Raw genomic sequence first — 23778 nt, 5'->3', positions numbered from 1 at the left:
ATGATAGAGTAAGAAGACTCTTATCTATGAATGGGTAAGACACCAAACATCATATCTACTGGCACTTTGATGTTTGACTTCCCAGACTTTAAAATTGTGATAAATAAATGTCACGGAGGCAACTCAGTCTATGGCATTTTAATTATATCAGCCAGAATTGACAATCATTTTCCTAAAGTTTGATAAGTAAAATAGAAATAAGCTACATTAGCTTCATTTAGAAACCAACTAATTCTACTAGTTGGTAAATAATTCAAAAGATACCTGAGCCTATGTCTCCGACTGGTATAGGAGCTTTATGTTATAAGCTTAGAAAATTTAAGTAAACTAGGTTCAGCAAGTCTCTATAATTAATAGTAATATTATTAAAAGAAAATAAAATATTCACAAAATAAATATCAAACGGCATTCAATTTTGAATTGAACTAGAGGTGCTGGTGGGAAAGCCTGACAGTATAACAAGAATTTGGTGATCCACTTACACAAATGAAAACCACCAAAGGGGCGCCTGGGTGGCTCAGTTGGTTAAGCATCACACTTCGGCTCAGGTCATGATCTCACAGTTTGAGTTTGAGCTCTGCGTGGGGCTCTGTGCTGACAGCTCAGAGACTGGAGCCTACTTTGTGTTCTGTGTCTCCCTCTGTCTGTGCCCGTCCCTGACTCGTGCTCTGTCTCTCTCAGTCTCTCAAAAATAAATTAACATAAAAAAAATTAAAAAAAAAAATAGGGGCGCCTGGGTGGCTCAGTCGGTTAAGCGTCCGACTGCAGCTCAGGTCACGATCTCGTGGTCCGTGGGTTCGAGCCCCGGGTGGGGCTCTGGGCTGATGGCTTGGAGCCTGGAGCCTGTTTCAGATTCTGTGTCTCCCTCTCTCTCTGCCCCTCCCCCGTTCATGCTCTGTCTCTCTCTGTCTCAAAAATAAAAATAAAAGGTTAAAAAAAAAATTAAAAAAAAAAAAAGAAAACTACCAAAGGATGGCTGTGCTTTTTTGTTCTTTTTATGCTTGTTTATTTTTTGTTGATTTTTGAAATGCTTTACTATTCACACATTCTTAGCTAATTTACAATTCAGGAAAATTTGGACTAGCCTAAGAACTGCTAGATAACAGGTCAAATGTCTGTTGAGAAATTCCAAACTTCTACATATGAAGTATAGTGCTTTCCAGTGGCAAATACTGTTTCAGAGATACAAAATCTCTATTCTGTAATAAAATCTTATTTTGCTAATTATCAGCAAACACTACAAAAATAAAATGTTGAAGCCAATCCTACTGGGGATTGAGAAAAGATGGAAACTGCCTGAAATGACTTATTCCAAAGAGTATAAATATAAAATGCCATATCTGAGAGACCATTTCATGTTAAATAAATAGATATTGGGAACTTTGGTGTTTATGTACAAAAACTGTAAGAAGCTTAAATTAACAATCATTAAGTTTCCTCACATGTCAAAAAGGGTAAAAGTCCTTAAGAAAAAACTAAACTTCTAATTCTGTGATTTGTTTATAATTAGGGTAACTTTATAAAGGAAGAATGGCTCTTTTTCCAAGTCAGACATTTCATACTAATTCACATTGTATTAAACTTTCAAAAATGGACTTAGTAAGAAATTTTGGAGCCTCAATTTTAGTATTTTTTTATCTAAAAAGCTGAATATTCAGTCACTTAGTCATCCTGTAATTGTTTTGCTCATCCATTAGTCAGCAGCAACAATAATATAACATCTGTTCACACCTCATTTTTTCCATCTAGGTAGACAAAAGAAAGATCTAGAATTAAAATAATTGCTAAATCATTCTGAAATACTTTACAAAACAAATACGCTGGCACAAACACTTTAGAAAACTCTTTGGCTTTATCTATTAAATCTAAATATGTGCCAACCCCATAATCTTATAGTTACACTTCAAGAGGAATAAATGCATATGTCCAACAAAAGGCATATGCAGAATGTCATAATAGCCCCCAAACTAGGAGAATTCCTATTCCTAGAATACCCATCAAAAACAGAATGCATAACATATTGTGAATTTTGTGTAATAAGGCGCTATAGAGTACTAAAAACAATACAGTTCTGTTACATTCATCAATGTAGATAAACATCACAGTGTTTAGCAAAATAAACAAACAAGCCATACACTAAAGAATACTTGCATCAGGATGGCATTTATATATGAAGTTCAAAAGGAATACTAATTTATGGCAAAAAATATGGAATAGTGGTTATCTTCAGAAGATGGCATTAATTAGAACTGTTAAAAGGAAACTCCTGGACTGCAAAAAAATTTTTGTATCATAATGTAAGTGGAAGCACTGCAAATATGTACATACTTAAAAATGTACTTAAATTTAAGGTGATGATCTACATGCTTTGCTGTATCTAAGTTATCTCAATTAAAAAATTTAAAATTGGTGTACTTTTTTTATTTAATAATACAGCCTAGTTGCTGACAGCAGTATTTCGAAGAATGGTGATTACTAATAGCATGAGATTTAAGGAAAATAAAAAACAAATTTGAAAAGATACATGTATCATAATTATTATACTATAACATCAAGATTATTTCTAGAAAAAACAAACCTAAAATAGACACTGATAAAAAAAGAGAAAAGATGGACTTAGAACGCTTTGTTGTTTTTAACTATAAAAGGATGGTAAGCCGGATCTTTTTTTTTTAATTTTTTTTTTAACATTTATTTATTTTTGAGACAGAGAGAGACAGAGCATGAACGGGGGAGGGTCAGAGAGAGGGAGACACAGAATCTGAAAGAGGCTCCAGGCTCTGAGCGGTCAGCACAGAGCACAACGCGGGGCTTGAACTCACTGACCGTGAGATCATGACCTGAGCCGAAGTCGGCCCCTTAACCAACTGAGCCACCCAGGCGCCCAAGCCTGATCTCTAATATTGTTAGTTTCAAGAGAGTCAAAGTCGGCTGATGTGTATAGCAACAATTAATTCTAAAGCTACTAGAGCATAGTTTCCCAAATTGTGTTTCTTAGAATACCAGAAGGTGTTGAAAATTTTCTATAGTCCATTTAGTTGGGAAATTCTAGGTTAAGCAAAGTTTAGAATATTTCTCAGACTTGAATATGCTCTTGTGCATTGTGTATTTCCACAGAAGCACACTCTGCAGTTCTCTCCAAATGACTTGGTCATTAGACTCCATTTTCAGCAGAACATTTCACAGAAATAATGTTCTCAGGGGCAATGAATACAGACTTCTGGGAGGTGAATAAGCAACTTTATTATATCAATCAAAAGGAAAAATCATAAGTTCTTAAGGAACAGTTTTCCAAAAAGAGGAACACTAGACACAACAACAGGGCTTGAACTATAGCACAAGGTCAATTCTATTTGTGTTTAAAAGGCTGCTTTTTAGCATAATAATGAACTTAAACAATGGCTATGATTCTTCAGGAAGAAATAAAAATTTGGGGGTTTTTTGTCTTTTTTTTGAGAACACATAGTTATTTGGCATATCAAGTTTTGAAGAGAAAGTTTTAGAAGCTGAAAATCTAGTACAATTGGTAAAAATATGCTTGTGCCAGTTATATTTGTACATACAATACACATACATGCTGCATGTGTATAATTGATGATAGTGTTTTAAACAAAAATATCAGAAAAATGTGTTAATGGGTAGGATCTCTAATCTACTCTTTGTTAGGAGATCAGGGTATTATTCCAAATCTATCACTAACTGATTTTAGCAACTTGGGCATGTAACAGTTAAGACCTGAATTTTACACTAGCAAAAATGAAGATACTGGACTTGTAGACAAAGAAGATACATCTCAACTTTCACTTTCAGTGATGCCTTTGTAATGGCTGTGTAAGTTAATACGAATATTTTTCAAAATATTTAATTTTCTCTCCTGGAAAAACCTTTTAAAGTTGTCTTCAATTTTTTAAAAATATATATTTGGTTTTAGCTCATCTACATCCTTTGGGGACAAATTTGAGTTCTGGAAGTAGCTAAATCATTTGAAACCATATTTCACAAAATCACTAAGTAATCAAGGCCATCCATTTCTATATTTAATTTGCATTAAGCAACAAATTTTATCCAAATGAATCTTATTATGAGTCAAAATTAAAAAAAAATCAGAAATGCTCTACGTGAAATGGGAGTAGAATAAAGAGAGTTTTCTGCTCAACTTGGTGTTTGCCTTCCATTTTCATGTATTATTTCTTGGTCACATCCATGTAACTGTAACCTAAGCATAAAATGGACTGGAAACTAGCAATCTGGTATAGTCATTCAGAGATATCCACATACTCTTTCCCTTAGTATCTCTAATACCTGATTAAAACATGTTCTTCATTCAGAGGAAAGAAATAGTTCTGTGGACAAGCACTGTAGTCATTTTTTTCAATATAATATTGCTTAAGCATAAACAAGCTTAATAAGAGTTATAAAATTCAGGAAATAAAAACAAATAAAAGAAGAAAGCCCATCTCACTATTGGCAGATGATATGACACTCTATATAGAAAACCAGAAAGAATACACCAAAAAACTGCTAGAACTGACAAACACAATAAAGTGGCAGGATACAAAGTCAATATACAGAACTTTGTGGATTTCTATACACGAATAATGAAGCAGCAGAAAGAAAAAATAAGGAATTGGTCTCATTTACGATTGTACCAAAAACAATAAGACACCCAGAAGTAACCTTACCAAAGAGGTGAAAGACCTGTACTCTGAAAACTATAAAACACTGGTGAAAGAAATTTAAAAGGACACAAAGAAATAGAAGGCCATTCCATTTCATTGACTAGGAGAACAAATATTGTTAAAATGTCTAAACTACTCAAAGCAATCTACATGTTAAATTTAATCTATATCAAAATACCAAGAGCGTTTTTCACAGATTCAGAATGAATAATCCTAAAATTTGTATGGAACCACAAAAGACTCCAAATAGCCAAAGCAACCTTAAAAAAGAAAACCAAAGCTGGAAGCATCATCATCCTCCAGCCTCCGCATCCTCCACATTTCTTTCCATCCTCCACAATTTCTATCCTCCACATACACCATCCTCCATAATTCCAGACTTCAAGTTATATTACAAAGCTGTAGTGATCAAAATAGTATGGTACTGGCACAAAACAGACATACAGATCAATGGAACAGAATAGAAAACCCAGGCATGAACCCAAACTATATGATCCATTAATCTTTGATAAAGAAGGGAAGAATATCCAATAAGAAAAATCCAGTATCTTCAGCAAATCATGTTGGGAAACTGGACAGCAACATTCAAAAGAATTAAACTGGAGCACTTTCTTATACCATATTCAAAAATATATTCAAACAGACTGAACCTAGGGGGCTCAGTCTGTTAAGCGTCCAACTTTGGCTCAGGTCATAATCTCAACACTTGGTGAGTTTGAGCTCTGCATTGGGCTCTCTGCTGTCAGCACAGAGCTTGCTTCAGATCCTCTGTCCCTCTCGCCTCCACGCCTCCCCTACTCACTCTCTCTCTAAAAATTAAATAAACACATTTAAAATATATACTGTAAAATGGATTTAAAGACCTATATGTGGCACCTGAAACAACAAAAATCCTAGAGGAGAACACAGGCAGTAACCTCTTTGACATCAACCATAGCAACTTCTTTTTAGATATGTCTCCTGAAGCAAGGGAAACAAAAGCAAAAATAAATTATTGGGACTTTGTAAACATAAAAAGCTTTTACACAGTGAAGGAAGCACTCAACAAAACTAAAAGGCAACCTGTAGAATGGGAGAAATGTCATTTGCAAATGTCATTTTTTATAAAGAGTATCCAAAATATATAAAGAACTTATAAAACAAACCCAAAAAACAAATAATCCAGTTAAAAAATGGGCAGAAGACATGAATGGACATTTTTTTTCCCCAAGAGGACATACAGATGGCCAACAAACATGAGAAAAGATGTTAAATATCACTCATCATCAGGGAAATGCAAATCAAAACTACAATGAGATATCATCTCACAACTGTCAGAATGTCTAAAATCAACAACACAGGAAACAACAGATGTTGGTGATGTAGAGAAAAATGGAACTCTCTTACACTGTTGGTGGGAATGCAAACTGGTGCAGCCACTCTGGAAAACAGTATGGAGTTTCCTCAAAAAGTTAAAAATAGAACTATCCTACCATCCAGTAAATAGCTACTAGGTATTTACCCAAAGAATACAAAAAAATACTAATTAAAATGGATACATGAACCTCAATGTTTATAGCAGCATTATCTACAATAACTAAATTATGAAAACAGCCCAAGTGTCCGTCAATGGATGAATAGATAAAGAAGAGGTGATATCTCTCTCTCTCTCTCTGTCTCTCTCTCTGTGTCTTGAGAGAAATGTTATGCTAAGTGAAGTAAGTCAGAGAAAGACAAATACCATATGATTTCACTCATGTGGAATCTAAGAAACAAAACAAATAACCAAAGGAAAAAAAAGAAAAGCAACCCAAGAGATTCTTAACTATAGAGAACACATGGATGGTTACCAGAGGGGAGGTGGGTGACAGGATAGGTTAAGTTGGTGATGGGGATTAAAGAATGCACTTGTTTTGATGAGCACTGGGTGTGTATAGAATTGTTGAATCACTATATTGTACACCTGAAACAAATATTACACTGAATGTTAACTAAGTAGAATTTAAATAGAAGTTTAAAAAATAAAAATTATAAAATTTATTAATATATACTTCTTAAATATCTATAAACCCTCAATAAATTTAGAGAATAAATACAAAAATTTTAAAAAGCCCAAAATATTCGATTAGTGAAACAGAATTGATACAATTAGTGATATATTATTGACGCTATATCAACACTTGCTATATATCTATGGTACTGATAGGAACATAGAACACGGTAGCATTAAATATCTTTTACTTTCTTATTCTTCAAAGATGGAATGAAACTTCATTTTTAAGACTTGTTAAAATTCTAATATAATGTGATAAAGCAAGAGACATTTTCTCATTATAATAGTTATATGTCCTTTTATTCTTTCTTTTCCTAACTGGAGTTTTAATTCCTTCTCATCAATGTTATTTCTGCCATTTCTGGTTTGCGTATTGTTAATCTCACAGAAGTGAGTTATAGAGATGATATACTAGGGAAATACTGTTTTTGATCTTAAATTGGGTGTGATTGATTAATTATAGTGGCTCATAAAATAGGTGCAATAGATGAATTCCTAAATTTGTTAACAATGAAACATGAGTGAAATAAATATATTTTGAATTATATATATTATCATATATTATAACATACATTGATGTATAATTATGCAGTGTATATAATCCTAAATATAAATAGATATAAGACTGTCCAAAGGTAGACTCTTTTTACGGACTTCACATTGCTTTTTATGAAATCACACTAAAGGCTGTAACAGTAGATCTATCTAGTTTAAAATTTTACAATGATAAAAATATTTTGATAAAGCAATTATATTTTCTTTGAAGTATTGAGAGAATGTAAAATACTTCAACAACTGAACAATAAAAACAATATTACAAAACTGAGCAAAAAATTTTGGACACTTCACAAAACAAAATTTATGAATAGTACACAAATGAAAAAATTCTCAATGTCACCACCAGTCATCAAAAAAATATTAAAACTACAATAAATACCATTGTTCAGAATGACTAAAATAAAAATTAAGACCACGGAACATAAAAAGTTGTCTTGAATGTAGAGTAGCTGCAAATTTTACATTATTGTTGAGAATATAAAATTGTGTATCATTAGAAGTTCTGGTGGTTTCTTTCTAAAGGAAAAGTATCCAACTTACAAACCAGTAATCCACTGCTAACACTTATTAACTATTAGCCCAAGGAAAATGAAAATATATAACCAAACATACTTGTACAAGAATGTTCAAAGACACTTTATTTATAAGAGTTACAACCAGGTTTCCATCAACAGAAAATATATAAAAACAAAAAAATTAAACGCTGTGATATATTCATATGGTAAAACATTACTCAGAAATGAAAGGGAATGTACTATTAAGAGACAATAACATAAGTGAATCTCAATACATTATTTTAAGTAAAACAAGTATTACACAAATCTGCATATATAGTATGATCCCATTTACAAGGATTTTAGAACAGATAAAACTATACTATGGTGAATAATATCAGAGCACTGGTGGCCTCAGAAAGAATAAGGAGGGCAGCAGAGATTGACAGGAAGAGGCATAAGGCAACTTTCTTGGGGACAGATGATGACTTTCAATATCTTGATATAATTGTGTTTTTTATTATTATTTTAATATGAAATTTATTGTCAAATTGGTTTCCATACAACACCCAGTGCTCATACCAAAAGGTGCCCTCCTCAATGCCCATCACCCACTTTCCTTTGCCTCCTACTCCCCATCAACCCTCAGATTGTTCTCAGTTTTTAAGAGTCTTTTATGATTTGGCTCCCTCCCTCTCTAATTTTTCTTTTTTTTCTTTCCCCTCCCCCATGGTCTTCTGTTATGTTTCTCATGATCCACATAAGAGTGAAAACATAAGGTATCTGTCTTTCTCTGTATGACTAATTTCACTTAGCATAATACACTCCAGTTCCATCTATGTTGCTGCAAATGGCATGATTTAATTCTTTTTCATTGCCAAGTAGTATTCCATCGTATATATAAACCACAACTTCTTTATCCATTCAAGAGTTGATGGACATTTAGGCCCCTTCCATAATTTGGCTATTGTTGAGAGTGGTCCTATAAACATTGGGGTACAAGTGCCCCTATGCATCAGCACTCCTGTTTCCCTTGGGTAAATTTCTAGCAGTGCTATTGCTGGGTCATAGGGTAGATCTATTTTTAATTTTTTTGAGGAACCTCCACACTGTTTTCCAGAGCAGCAGCACCAGTTTGCATTCCCACCAACAGTACAAGAGTTTCTCGTTTTTCCACATCCTCTCCAGCATCAATAGTCTCCTGATTTGTCCATTTTAGCCACTCTGACTGGCATAAGGTGGTATCTCAGTGTGGTTTTGATTTGTGTTTCCCTGATGAGGAGCAACATTGAGCATCTTTTCCTGTGCCTGTCGGCCATCTGGATGTCTTCTTTAGAGAAGTGTCTATTCGTGTCTTCTGCCCATTTCTTCACTGCATTATTTGTTTTTCAGGTGTGGAGTTTGTTGAGTTCTTTATAGATATTGGATACTAGCCCTTTGTCTGATATGTCATTTGCAAATATCTTTTTCCATTCCGTTGGTTGCCTTTTAGTTTTGCTGATTGTTTCCTTTGCAGTGCAGAAGGTTTTATCTTCATGAGGTCCCAATAGTTCATTTTTGCTTTTAATTCCCTTTCCTTTGGGGATGTGTCAAGTAAGAAATTGCTGCAGCTGAGGTCAGAGAGTTTTTTTCCTGCTTTTTCCTCTAGGGTTTTGTTGGTTTCTTGTCTCACATTCAAGTCCTTCATCCATTTTGACTTTATTTTTGTGAATGGTGTAAGAAAGTGGTCTAGTTTCATCCTTCTGCATGTTGCTGTCCAGTTCTCCCAGCACCATTTGTTAAAGAGACTGTCTTTTTTCCTTTGGATATTCTTTCCTGCTTTGTCAAAGATTAGTTGACCATATTTTTGTGGGTCCAATTCTGGAGTCTCTATTCTATTCCACTGGTCTATGTATTTGTTTTTCTGCCAATTCCATGCTGTCTTGATGATTACAGCTTTGTAGTAGAGGCTAAAGTCTGGGATTGTGATACCTCCTGCTTTGGTCTTCTTCTAAATTACTTTGACTATTCGGGGCCTTTTGTGGTTCCATATGAATTTTAGGATTGCTTGTTCTAATTTCGAGAAGAATGCTGGTGCAATTTTGATTGGGATTGCATTGAATGTGTAGATAGCTTTGGGTAGTATTGACATTTTAACAATATTTATTCTTCCAATCTATGAGCACGGAATGTTTTTCCATTTCTTTATATCTTCTTCAATTTCCTTCATAAGCTTTCTATAGTTTTCAGCATACAGATCTTTTACATCTTTGGTTAGGTTTATTCCTAGGTATTTTATGCTTCTTGGTGGAATTGTGAATGGGATCAGTTTCTTTATTTGTCATTCTGTTGCTTCATTATTAGTGTATAAGAATACAACTGATTTCTATACATTGATTTTGTATCCTGCGACTTTGCTGAATTCATGTATCAGTTCTAGCAGACTTTTGGTGAAGTCTATTGGGTTTTCATGTATAATATCATGTCATCCACAAAAAGTGAAAGTTTGACTTCATCTTTGCCAATTTTGATGCCTTTAATTTCCTTGTGTTGTCTGATTGCTGATGCTAGACCTTCCAACACTGTGTTAAACAACAGTGGTGAGAGTGGACATCCCTGTCGTGTTCCTGATCTTAGGGGGAAAGCTCTCAGTTTTTCCCCATTGAGGATAATATTAGCTGTGGGCTTTTCATAAGTGGCTTTTATGATGTTTAAGTATGTTCCCTCTATGCAGACAATCTTGAGGGTTTTTATTAAGAAAGATGCTGAATTTTGTCAAATGCTTTTTCTGCATCGATTGACAGGATCATATGGTTCTTATCTTTTCTTTTATTAACGTGATGTATCACACTGATTGATTTGTGAATGTTGAACCAGCCCTCAGCCCAAGAATGAATCCCACTTCATCATGGTGAATAATTCTTTTTATATGCTGTTGAATTTGATTTGCTACTATCTTATTGAGAATTTTTGCACCCATATTCATCAGGGATATTGGCCTGTAGTTCTCTTTTTTTGCTAGGTCTCTGTCTGGTTTGGGAATCAAAGTAATCCTGGCTTCATAGAATGAGTCTGGAAGTTTTCTTTCCCTTTCTATTTTTTGGAACACCTTGAGAAGGATAGGTATTATCTCTGCTTTAAATGTCTGGTAGAATTCCCCTGGGAGACTATCTTGTCCTGGACTCTGATTTGTTGGGAGATTTTTGATAACTGATTCCATTTCTTTGCTGGTTATGGGTCTGTTCAAGTTTTCTATTTCTTCCTGTTTGAGTTTGGGAAGTGTGTGGGTGCTTACGAATTTGTCCATTTCTTCCAGGTTGTCCAGTTTGTTGGCATATAATTTTTAATAGTATTCCTTGATAATTCCTTGTATTTCTGAGGGATTGGTTGTAATAATTCCATTTTCATTCATGATTTTATCTATTTGGGTCATCTCCCTTTTCTTTTTCAGAAGCCTGGCTAGAGGTTTATCAATTTTGTTTATTTTTTTCAAAAAACCAAATCTTGGTTTCATTGATTTGCTCTACTGATTTTTTAGATTCTATATTGTTTATTTCTGCTCTGATCTTTATTATTTCTCTTCTTCTCCTGGGTTTGGGGTGTCTTTGTTGTTCTGCTTCTATTTCCTTTGGGTGTGCTGTTAGATTTTATATTTGGGATTTTTCTTGTTCCCTGACATAGGCCTAGATTGCAATGTATTTTCCTCTTAAGACTGCCTTTGCTGCATACCAAAGCATTTGGATTGTTGTATTTTCATTTTCATTTGTTTCCACACAGTTTTCAATTTCTTCTCTAATTGTCTGGAAAACCCATTCATTCTTTAGTGGGTATTCTTTAACCTCCATGCTTTTAGAGGTTTTCCAGACTTTTTCCTGTGGTTGATTTCAAGTTTCATAGCATTTTGGACTGAAAGTGTGCATGGTATGATCTCAATTTTTGTATACTTATGAAGGGCTGTTTTGTGACCCAGTATGTGATCTATCTTGGAGAATGTTCCATGTACACTTGAGAAGAAAGCATATTCTGTTGCTTTGGGATGCAGAGTTCTAAATATATCTGTCAAGTCCATCTGATCCAATGTATCATTCAGGGCCCTTGTTTATTGATCCTGTGTCTAGATGATCTATCCATTGTTGTAAGTGGAGTATTAAAGTCCCCTGCAATTACCACATTTTGATCAATAAGTTTGCTTATGTTTGTGAGTAATTGTTTTATATATTTGGGGGCTCCCGTATTCAGTGCATAGACATTTATAATTGTTAGCTCTTCCTGATGGAGAGACCCTGTAATTATTATATAATGCCCTTCTTCATCTCTTGTTACAGCCTTTAATTTAAAGTCTAGTGTGTCTGATATAAGTATGGCTACTCCAGCTTTCTTTTTTTTTTTTTTTCCAACGTTTTTTTATTTATTTTTGGGACAGAGAGAGACAGAGCGTGAACGGGGGAGGGGCAGAGAGAGAAGGAGACACAGAATCGGAAGCAGGCTCCAGGCTCCGAGGCATCAGCCCAGAGCCTGACGCGGGGCTCGAACTCCCGGACCGCGAGATCATGACCTGGCTGAAGTCGGACGCTTAACCGACTGCGCCACCCAGGCGCCCCTACTCCAGCTTTCTTTTGACTTCCAGTAGCATGATAGATAGTTCTCCATCCCCTCACTTTCAATCTGAAGGTGTCCTCAGGTCTAACATGAGTCTCTTGTAGACAGCAAATAGATGGGTCTTTTTTTTTTATCCATTCTGATACCCTATGTCTTTTGGTTGGAGCATTTAGTCGATTTACATTCAGTGTTATTATAGAAAGATATGGGTTTAGAGTCATTGCGATGTCTGTAGGTTTCATGCTTGTAGTGATGTCTCAGGTACTTTGTGGTCCTTGCAACATTTCACTCACAGAATCCCCCTTAGGATCTCTTGTAGGGCTGGTTTAGTAGCGATGAATTCCTTCAGTTTTTGTTTGTTTGGGAAGACCTTTATCTCTCCTTCTATTCTGAATGACAGACTTGCTGGATAAAGGATTCTCGGCTGCATATTTTTTCTTTTCATCACATTGAAGATTTCCTGCCATTCTTTTCTGGCCTGCCAAGTTTCAGTAGATAGGTCTGCCACTACTCTTAAGGGTCTACCTTTGTAAGTTAGAGCTTGTTTATCCCTAGCTGCTTTCAGAATTTTCTCTTTATCCTTGTATTTTGCCAGTTTCACTATGATATGTCATGCAGAAGATTGATTCAAGTTACGTCTGAAGGGAGTGTTCTGTGCTTCTTGGATTTCAATGCCTTTTTCCTTCCCCAGATCAGGGAAGTTCTCAGCTATGATTTGTTCAAGTACATCTTCAGCCCCTTTCTCTCTTCTTCTTCTGGAATTCCTATGATACGGATATTGTTCCATTTGATTTCATCACTTAGTTCTCTAATTCTCCCCTTAAAAAAAGATATTTTTTATCTTTTTCTCAGATTTCTCTTTTTCCATAATTTTATCTTCTAATTCACCTATTCTCTCCTCTGCCTCTTCAGTCCGTGCAATGCCTGCCTCCATTTTATTTTCCATATCATTTATAGCATTTTTTAGTTCCTCATGACTATTTTTTAGTCCCTTGATCTCTGTAGCAATAGAGTCTCTGCTGTCCTCTATGCTTTTTTCAAGTCCAGCGATTAATTTTATGACTATTATTCTGAATTCTTGTTCTGTTTTATTGTTTAAATCAGTTTTGATCAATTTGTTAGCTGTCGCTACTTCCTGGAGTTTCTTTTGAGGAGAATTCTTCCATTTCGTCATTTTGGGTAGTCCTTGTGGTAGCTCCAAACTGCAGGGCACTTCCCCTGTGCTGTCCAGAGTAACTGTGTTGGTGGGCGGGGCCGCAGGCAGACCCGATGTCTGTCCCCAGCCCACTGCTGGGGCCACAGTCAGCCTGGTGTGTACCTTATCTTCCCCTCTCCCAGGGGCAGGACTCACTGTGGAGTGGTGTGGCCCCTGTCTGGGCTACTTGCACAATGCCAGGCTTGTGGTGCTGCTCTGATGGATAGGGCATATTAGCCAGTGTGGATCCACAAGGTGAACAGGGGTGGGAGGGGCAGTCTTAGCTTGCTTTGCCTTTGGTGGTCCCTTGCAGGAGGGGACCTGCAGCACTGGGAGAGAGGCAGGCCCATCAGAGGGATTGATCCATAGAAGCACAGTGCTGGGCGTTTGCAAGGTGCAAGAAAGTTTGGTGACAGGAACTGGTTCCCTTTGGAATTTCGGCTGGGGGATGGGAGAGGGAAAGGGCACTTGCCAGTGCCTTTATTCCCCCACCGAGCTCTCCTTCTGGGGCTCAACAACAGTCCCTCCCAGTCCTATCACCCTCCCTGCTCTCTGAGAGCAGAGCTGTTGACTTTTAACATTCCAGATATTAAGTCCCACTGGCTGTCAGAACTCAGGGAGTCTGGTCCCTCTGCTTTTGCAAGCCAGACTCGGGGGCTCTGCCCTGCAGGTGGGCTGCCCTTCCACCACCCCAGCTCCCTCCCGCCAGTCCTTGTAGCGTGCACCGCCTCTCTGCCCTTCCAACCCTCTTCCGTGGGTCTCTTGTCTATGCTTGGCTCTGGAGAGTCCGTTCTGCTAGTCTTCTGGCATTTTTCTGGGTTATTTAGGCAGATGTGGATGGAATCTAAGTGATCAGCAGGATGAAGTGAGCCCATCGGCCTCCTATGCCACCATCTTCCCTGAAATAATTGTGTTTTGAATTTTTTTAATGTTTATTTTTGAGAGGAAGAGAGAGTTGAGTGGCAGAGAGAAAGGCAGACAGAGGATTTGAAGGGGGCTCTGTTACAGGGCTTAAACCCACGAATGGGACATCATGACCTGAGTCAAAGTCTGACACTCAACTGCCTTTGCCACCCAGGTGCCCCATGTATTTTGATATTTATTGCAGATGTGCACACATTTGTCAAAATTCAAAGAATAAAAACATAAGAGCAGACCTTTCCATTGTGTATAAAATGTCATCTCAAAAGAAAAAAAATCTCTAAATAAATATTTAACTCTAATTAATGATATGTACTAAAGTATTTAAGACAGAAAAGTGTACTGTCTATAATTTGAAATAAATAAAAAATATGGTAGATTAATAAATTCAAAGAGGAATGGAGATACACACAAACATATACACATATATGTGAAAATCAAGCATAAGAAAATATTTGTCTAGGTTTTGGTTATATGAATATTCACTGTAAAGTTCATTCAAATTTGCTGTATATTTAAAATTTAAAAGAAATAAAATATAAATTTGAAAGAAATACAATATAAGCGATTAAACCTTTACACAATTAAGAGAAATGTTTACATCACTTCAAATAATAGATTTTAAAATTTTATATTTGTTTACTTATTTGAATATCGTCAGAACATTCGTTTTTGTGAGGTCTTTATAAAAGATTTACATAAACCTAAATGGCAAAATATCCAGCAGAAGGTTGATAGTGGAGGAGGGGTGCACAGGTGTGGTGCCAAGAGGAATATGGGCACTCTGAACTTGGGCTCACTTTGGTTGTTAACCTAAAACTGCGCTGAAAATAGTAGTAAGCATAACATATAGAGTTACTGAATCACTATGTTGTACACCTGAAACTAAGATAACATTGCATGTCAACTATATTCAAATAAAAAAAATTAAAAAGAAATTACCTTGGAAAAACAAATTTTAAAAAAGCCTGTTAAAAAAATTGAGAAAGACTAAAAGAGGCAAAAACAAAACCACATTGCCAGGATTTCTGATAGAATATATAAGCAAACTTCTGACAGAATGTTTAATATTTTTAATGTTTATTATTTATTTTTGAGAGAGACAGAGACAGAGCATGAGCGGGGGAGGGAGAGAGAGAGGGCGACACAGAATCTAAAGCAGGCTCCAGGCTCTGAGCTGTTAGCACAGAGCCTGACACGGGGCTCAAACCCACGAACCTTGAGACTATGACCTGAGCTGAAGTCTGACCGTTAACCAACTGAGCCACCCAGAAGCCCCTGACAGAATATTTAAAATAGAATTTTTATGTTGTCAAATATTTCTACCAATTGTTAGTGTAATGACTGACAACCCCATCTCTGAATGGGCTGTTTGTTTAACCCACACAACTGATAAACTCACAATCACTTTCAGACAGCCTGGTGACTAGTTCAACAACTTAACTAAGCATGTTTTTTCTAGTGCCTAGCCCAGCAAATATGCTGTAGACTACTAAATTTCCTGTAGACTACTCTCTATGAAGCAAACTTGGCACTGGCTCTCCCTGAGGGCCAGTTCCCTTGCTATATATTAAATAAGGTCTTTTATTGTATTTTCAACCCACTATTTGAGAGGTTTACTTCACCAATGATCACAGGCATACCAGCAAGTGTATTTAAGATCTTAATTTGAATCATTTTGTTCAGCAGCTACTTAATAAATGTGTGTTGATATAATGAGTGAATGCATATTTTTGCTGATGAAAACATGGACTTGAGTGTTAAAGGAAAAGAAAACTTTTTTGGAAGTTGGAAAATCTGGATTCTCATATTAGCCAAGCAACACCCACCTGTGTGATCCTCAACAAAGAACTTTTCTTCTCAGGTCCTTGGCTTTATATATATTTTTAAATGGATTGAATATTTTCTACTATTTTGTGGCTCTAAAAACCTAACTCTCAGCTCATACATAGGGAACTGATGCCTGAAATAAGCAGTGAGTGATATTAGTTAAAAGTAATACCACACACTCATTTGTGGTTCATATACCATAGGGTGTTTATCTTTTAAACATGCTGAATATCAAGCTCATGAATCAGGATATTTCCTTTCATATGATACAGAGGTGTGGTAATTGAATTCACAATAGAATTTTAATAATTGAAGATGTACAAAACAACTTATAATTAATTTACACATTAAAGTAGTGAATGCAAATGCTATCATGCAATATATTAATATTAATGATCAGATAAAGGCATTTCCACTTCATTCACTTTTAACTCACGACCTGTTAACTCACATCCTTTTTCCTACATCTACAGTGTAGCATATCCACATTGAACCCTGTTATAAACAACATACCTATATTTTGTTTTTTGAATATAAAGTAGCATAATGTGCTTAATTAGCAAATAATAAGGATGTGTTAATAGGTGGATTTTCTATCAAGCTAATATGATGTAGTACACTCCTCACCACAGAAATGGTGAGAAAAGACAACCAGATCTAAAGATAAGAAGGCTTTGGAAGTCAACCTAAAGAAAATGAACAGTAATGACAAACTTATTTCATTGTACGTAGGTCCTAATATTTTGGTATTTGTTGATTAGTAAACAAATCAATGACTGTTAGAAAAACAGGGGTAAAACCATTTTTTTAACTATCAGGGTAATTTTTAAAATCATTGCATTGGAGGAAGCACTGTGACTCAAATCACATGAAAATCCATATTGGGAGGGTAGAAAACATGATATGTGCCCAAGGCTGACACATAAGAAGTTTTCTGGAATTCTCACAAGCTTGGCTTTAATGTACTATATAAATTTGACTTTATTTGCCTACTTTGTTATACTTTGTGAATAGATGTAAATAGAATGCTAAAACATCATATTTTTAACGTTTCAAAACTTTAAATCTTCAATGCAAAGTAGCTCCAGTCTTTCAAGTTATAGCTACTTTTAAAGGTTTACAAAAAATAGTTTAATGTAGAGTCAGAGAACTGTAAAGGAGCATCCTGTTTTGCATACCACCTTACGCATCTATAATAACAGTACTGCTTTGAGAATTCATTCTTGAAGGGATAAATGACAATTTTCTGTAGCAGGTCTTCACCTTGAGAATTTTAAAAGTTAGATATATCCCTTTCTTGACTTAGTTTTGTTAGGCAGAATGATTCAGTCCACTGCATGCCAATTTTCCCCAGTTTATCAAATATACCCTGGTTTGATTGAACAAACATGCAAGCAACACAACCAAAGGTGAGAAAACTATTTCTCTCCCCTTAGAGTTCCAGAAAGGACAAAGTTAACCAGGAAAAAGGTAAGACGATCCTATAACCACATACTGGGTGTTCACATCAACTTGGAAACACACACAGAATTAATTTTGGCTTTAGATATACCTGATGGCAATTCTAACTTCCTGTTAAATGTGGTGCTCTCCATATGCATTGAGAGAAAATCTTCCATGGCCCCTCATGTACTGAGGCCTCATGTACAGAGACACTGAGCCATTTGCTCTGGACGATCTTGCCAGGGATATTTGGATAGAAAACTGTCTCGAAACATAGAGATAACATCTCTCACTGGAGCAAAGAGAAAGTGTATTTATAGCCTTAGAAGAGTTTGCATGTCCATTCACAGAGAAGGGCAGGAATACTTGCCGTCCAGAGTAATAAAGGTCATGTTTTTCTCTGATACAAAGAAAAGGCAGGCTTATGGGCCATACAATAGACATGGTGTCCTTCAACTCACATATCTTCTCATGTAGCATTCTCTGTGATATGTGCTCGTTTAACCTGGTCCGGGAACTAGCTCAGTTAATACTGGAATTTCATTTCTCAGAAATAAAATTCCAAAAATGTTCTTATTTTTCAAACATACTTTACTTGACTAGAAAAAATCTGTGATTTATTAATAATATTCGGCCATTATGATGTATATGGCATAAATAGTTCGATTTATATATTAATTAGTGCAGTCTTTAATATTTAATTGATTATTTGACCAGTACTCCCTCACTCCCTTCATTGCCACCATTTGTTGCTCTTATCTACTGTGCTGATTTGCTTTCTGACCTCTGCAGAATATATTAACATTTTAAGATCCTTCTGTTGAACATGCTACAAGCAGTCAGATATTTCAGATGGAATGGAACAATTTTTCCTCAGTCAGGAAATAATGCTGCTGGGTTTGCCTGAAGGTTTCCAGCCTCTAAGCAGTCATGGTTTTGATGAGCTGTTTAATGTTTGTCTCCTGCCCTAGAGTTCTCTCCTACTACTCTCACCAATCCACAGCTACTATTCTTTAATACCAAAAGAAAAAAACTCATCTCCCACAAATGACATCTTTGAAGTATTCTGTAAAATGGTGCATAGCAACACTCTATGGATGTATTAAATTATCCTAACTCTGTCCATTTATATAGTAACTACTCTCATAGACAAACATTTTGATTTAGAAGGTAAAGGAATCATAAACCCCTCTTGGTTTGCAGGAGTAGTTCTGTACCATTAAGTTGGACATAGCATTCTCTGGTCACATAAAGATGTAAGAATTTTAAGGTCTTTAAGTGGCACCACTAGGTATACTCAAAGAACACTCCTGTTGTCCTCATAAGGTCTTCCTTCAAGCCTGACTTTGATTATCAGCAGCAGCAAATGATGCAGCAATGTGATCAGCGCTATAGGTAAGAAAAGGGATGTAAGGTATAGTTCTGTTCCTAACAGGATTTACAACCAACCAATTAGAATATATGACAATATGCTAAAATATTAGGACACACATATTAAGTGTTGTAAATACAATAAGAAATTATACTATGATGGGAAATTATGACCCAGAAAGAAGTAGAGACAAGAAAGAAATAGAGAAAAGAGAGTACGAAAAATCCAAAGAATGGAAATAAAATAAGAAACCAGGATGGTACAGACAAAGGAACCCAGGATTTCTGATTAGGTGATATGAGTTAAGTTCTAGTTCTGTCCTTATTGGTGAGGATAGTCTATGGTCATGCTGAGATAACAAACAACTCTCAAATCTCAGTGGTTTAAAATGAAAGTGTTTTGTTTTATTTTGTTTTTTCTCTCTTTCATTTTACCTCTCAAGACAATCACTAATTACCTGGGTGTTTTACTCCTCCTAGTTATTTAGATACTTGGGATGATTAAGCAACCACTACCTTGAACAGATGCTGTTTGTAGTGCTAGAGGAAAAAGAGAGTTCAGGAACATTTTGTAAGTGCAGTCAAATGTTCAGTCCAGATGCATTCCATGGCACTTCTATTAACTCATTGGCCAGAACTACACACACAGTGCCATCCAACGACAGAGGGATATAATATCCTACCTTCCTACAATGTGATCAGAATGTGGGGAGAATAGGAAATATATGGCACACAGGTCAAATTACTATAAAAAGTTCTCATTGTGTACTCTGCATTATTTAGTCTCTGTGTATTCAATCCTAAATCCTTTCTCCTAAATTTCTAGGTATGTGACAGTAAAAATTACTATACATTTGTGAATCTAATTTCCTCATCTAAGAAATAATAAAATTCCTTACTGCATATGAATATTCATAATTAAATGACCTAATGTATGGAATAAAGCTATTGAATCCTTACATTTGATGTTTCATAAATGCCTGTTGGATAACACAGCAGTTAAAACACATGATCAGCTCCTTCAGACATACTGTGGACTATAATTAGAATTTCTATAATTAACATGATGAATTTATATGGTATTCATTTTTATCTTGAGACACAGACATAGGTTTTCAATCATATTTATGTGTACATATAGTTATAAATGATAAAAATATGTACATATATATTTATATTTCTATCTACAATATATTTCTATGTAATCTGACAAATAAGTCACATTTCACTTTTTCTCCCTAACGAGGATTCATTATACAGTTGGCACACAGACATTTGGTAAACATGAGTCCTAAACATAATATTTGTTTAGACTCAAAGTACTGACATCTTTCTGGGGAAAATGTGGAAAATAGCTAATTATATCTCAAGATCTATTTTATCTATTATTTATTTTATAGTTTTTTAGTCAATAAATATATTCAATACAGTGGAGCCTAAACCAAATAGAAAATCTTCTTGTGTATTCCCTAAGTCTTACAGAAATATAGACATTTATACTCTTTGTGATTTAAATAAAACCATTTTTATTTAAAATAAATAATAACAAATAATAGGAAATAACAAATAATAGTAAATTAATTCATGTATGTTAAAATAATCTATTTTAAACATTTTATTAAGTATTTCTCTGTTGATCTTACTATGATAAATTAATAGAAAAATCATACCTAATTTATTAATAATTATAATAAACTATATAATATAATTATATATACCATATAATATATGATTTCAGCCTTATTCTAGTCAGCAGGTGGAATCATTCATTCCATACATATTTATTAAATGTTGGCCATGTGCCAAATACAATTTTAGGTGCTGTAGGATAGCAAGATGAATAGTGGCTCACATCATGATGGAAGGGAACAATCCAGTAAACTAATAAATAAGTCAAATATACACATACACACATAAGACATATAGATTTCTCATATAAATATATATGACAAATGGTGATAAGTTCTATAGATGAAAATGTATTTTAAAAGGAGAGATAGAAAATGTCTGTGACTGTAACAGTTTTTAATTATGGTTTGTGAAAGCCTTACCACTAACGTTGCAACTAAGCATAATTGAAATGGGAATCAGTGGAAAAAGGATGGCAGGGCATTTCTGGAATCCAAATAATAATTGATTCAAACAGAAATAAAGGCAGGGTGCCTGGGTGGCTTAGTCGGTTGAGCATCTGACCCTTGATCTCAGCTCAGGTCTTGATCTCAGGGTCGAGTTCAAGCCCCGTGTTGGAGCCTACTTTAGATAGATAGATAGATAGATAGATAGATACATAGATAGATAGATAGATACATAGATAGATAGATACATAGATAGATAGATACATAGATAGACAGACTATAATGAGCTTAATCCTCAAGGTCTTGGGGAAATAAAGACCTTGTATTCCCTGTGGTTGGGTAGGGGTGTTGCTAGTGAGTGGAAAGTACTTGGTGGGGTTTTGGCAGGGACTGGCACAACCTAGGATATTCTTTACTTTTGTCAAGATACACACTTTCACACACACATTCACGAAATGCCTTTTATAACTTAATTTTACCTCTGTCCAAAATGTTGGAAAGTTAGGTATTACTAATATTCTCTGCCATTTTGTTTTTAAATAACAGTAATAATATATTATCTGTAACTATTCAGAGGTAAGACCCATAGAGATGGAAAAGACTGAGAGGTAACTTTGATCATTTGGAGTGATTATCTGTGTTTCTAAAATAGGCTTGACTCACTGTGTTGTTTCTTTTCTTTAAAGGTTTAAATCTCATGGCAATACATGATAAATAATTTATCTTCAATATCCACATTTAATTCAAAATGGTTTGTTTATAAACGTACACTGACACATAAAAACCTGTGGTATTATATTTAGCAGAAGAACAATAAAAACAGCATAGCCATGCATTCTGCTGATCATTTCTCCGCCATGGAGTCAATTAAACAGTATCAATTATACTCATGGCACCAGAATGAAAAGATTAGAAAGGCATAGTTTCCGACCTCAAAACATATAACTCAGGGGAGACAAACGGAAAGATTAAATAATTACTAGTATGTAACAAAATAAGCCAATACATTGCATTAATAGTGTTTTCAGAGTATTCATAAAGCAGTTATTATTTCTAAAAATTGGAGTAGGATGAAACTGACAGTCTGTGAGGTAGGGAACACAAATGATAATTGAAAGGTAGCAGAACAGGTCCAATTCTCCAGCTGCATTTACCTAGAAACTTATCTCCTTTCACACATGAATAAATTTCAGCAATGATTTTTGACATTGAAGTATATTTTCATATTTTACTTATTTTATTTCTTTTCTGGCTATCAAGCTTATACTTCACATTACCCTAGTCAGTTAATATATTTAATAAATGTATGCATTCATTGAATCCCTTAATTTTCTATAAAATTGATTTTTCATATATAAAATTAAACTGGTACATCTTTATAAGATTGTTTGGAGATTAAATAAAATATGACATTTAAGAGCTTACCCTATGGTCTGGCACATAAAAATCCAAGTAAAAGTTACCTATTTTATCAAAACACTGTAATATTATGAAAGAATTTCAGCAAAAATATATGCATGAAAACATACATGTATTTATACAACACAGGTTTGAACTGGGTGGGTCCACTTATACATGATTTTTAAAATAAATGTAGTACAGTAGTATAAATGTAAATTTTCTTTTCCTTCTAATTTTTAAAAATGTTTTTTTCTCTAGCTAACTTTATTGTGAGAATATAGCATATAATACATATACAATACAAAATCTGTGTTAATCAACTGTTTATATTATCAGTCAACAGTAGCCTATTAGTATTTAAGATTTGAGGGAGTCAAAAGTTATGCTTAGATTTTTGACTATGCAGGGGTCAGTGCCCCTAACCCCATGTTAAATAACCCCATGTTGTTCAAGGGTCAACTGTACTTATATTTATTTCAAGTGTTTCTTTTAAGACAAGTAATATAAGAAATTTTAAAATATATATTTTCTCCAATAATTATTATTATTATCTGCTCTCTATTAAGACCAAAATGTATTGATTTGATTTGATTTAATCTATTTTGATTAAATTAATTTGATTGGATGAAACTGCTTTAGCATAATGATCTGTTATTAAAATAAAAGCACTAGCTTAATTAATATAAGTATAATATATTAATATAATTAATTAACATAAGTAATCTATATAATTTATAGTATGTCTAAATATCAACTTATTTTATGTTTGAAAATATTTAACATAAGGAAGTGATGTATTTGTCCAATATAAAATAACATGAATTTTATGAAATTAAAATGTCTAATGATTTCTACAAATTCTAATTCTTTGTCAACCTATATATCTCCAGATGGAATAGATATCCTTTTTTATTTACTTTTATTGCTAATTAAAAAACATAACACTTATGTTTAGTTTAAAAAGTCCTAAACTTAATATGGAAATGACAGAAACTATCTGATTGATTAGGTTAACAGATTTACTTATTTTTATAAATCCATTACTATGGCTTAATGTAAATTTTAATGATTTTTTTTCAATAAACCATCTCTATATTTTGTCAAGAAATATTTAATTCCCCAAATTATAAATTTCTAAATTAGTAATTTCTCATTTTTAAATGTGCATTTTTATATGGAAATTTTATTCTGAAGGCATATA

The 23778-nt window shown here is 34.5% G+C and overlaps 1 protein-coding gene across 1 annotated transcript in view; it reads right to left on the bottom strand.

Moving 5' to 3' along the window:
* FSTL5 (follistatin like 5) overlaps positions 1 to 23778 on the bottom strand; it is a 774595-nt gene that overhangs the window by 700838 nt on the left and 49979 nt on the right.

This window comes from Lynx canadensis, chromosome B1, assembly GCF_007474595.2.
Source record: "Lynx canadensis isolate LIC74 chromosome B1, mLynCan4.pri.v2, whole genome shotgun sequence".
Classification (NCBI taxonomy): Eukaryota; Metazoa; Chordata; class Mammalia; order Carnivora; family Felidae; genus Lynx; species Lynx canadensis.
The sequence above is the reverse complement of the archived record's forward strand: the minus strand, read 5'-3'. Positions and strand labels throughout refer to the sequence as shown.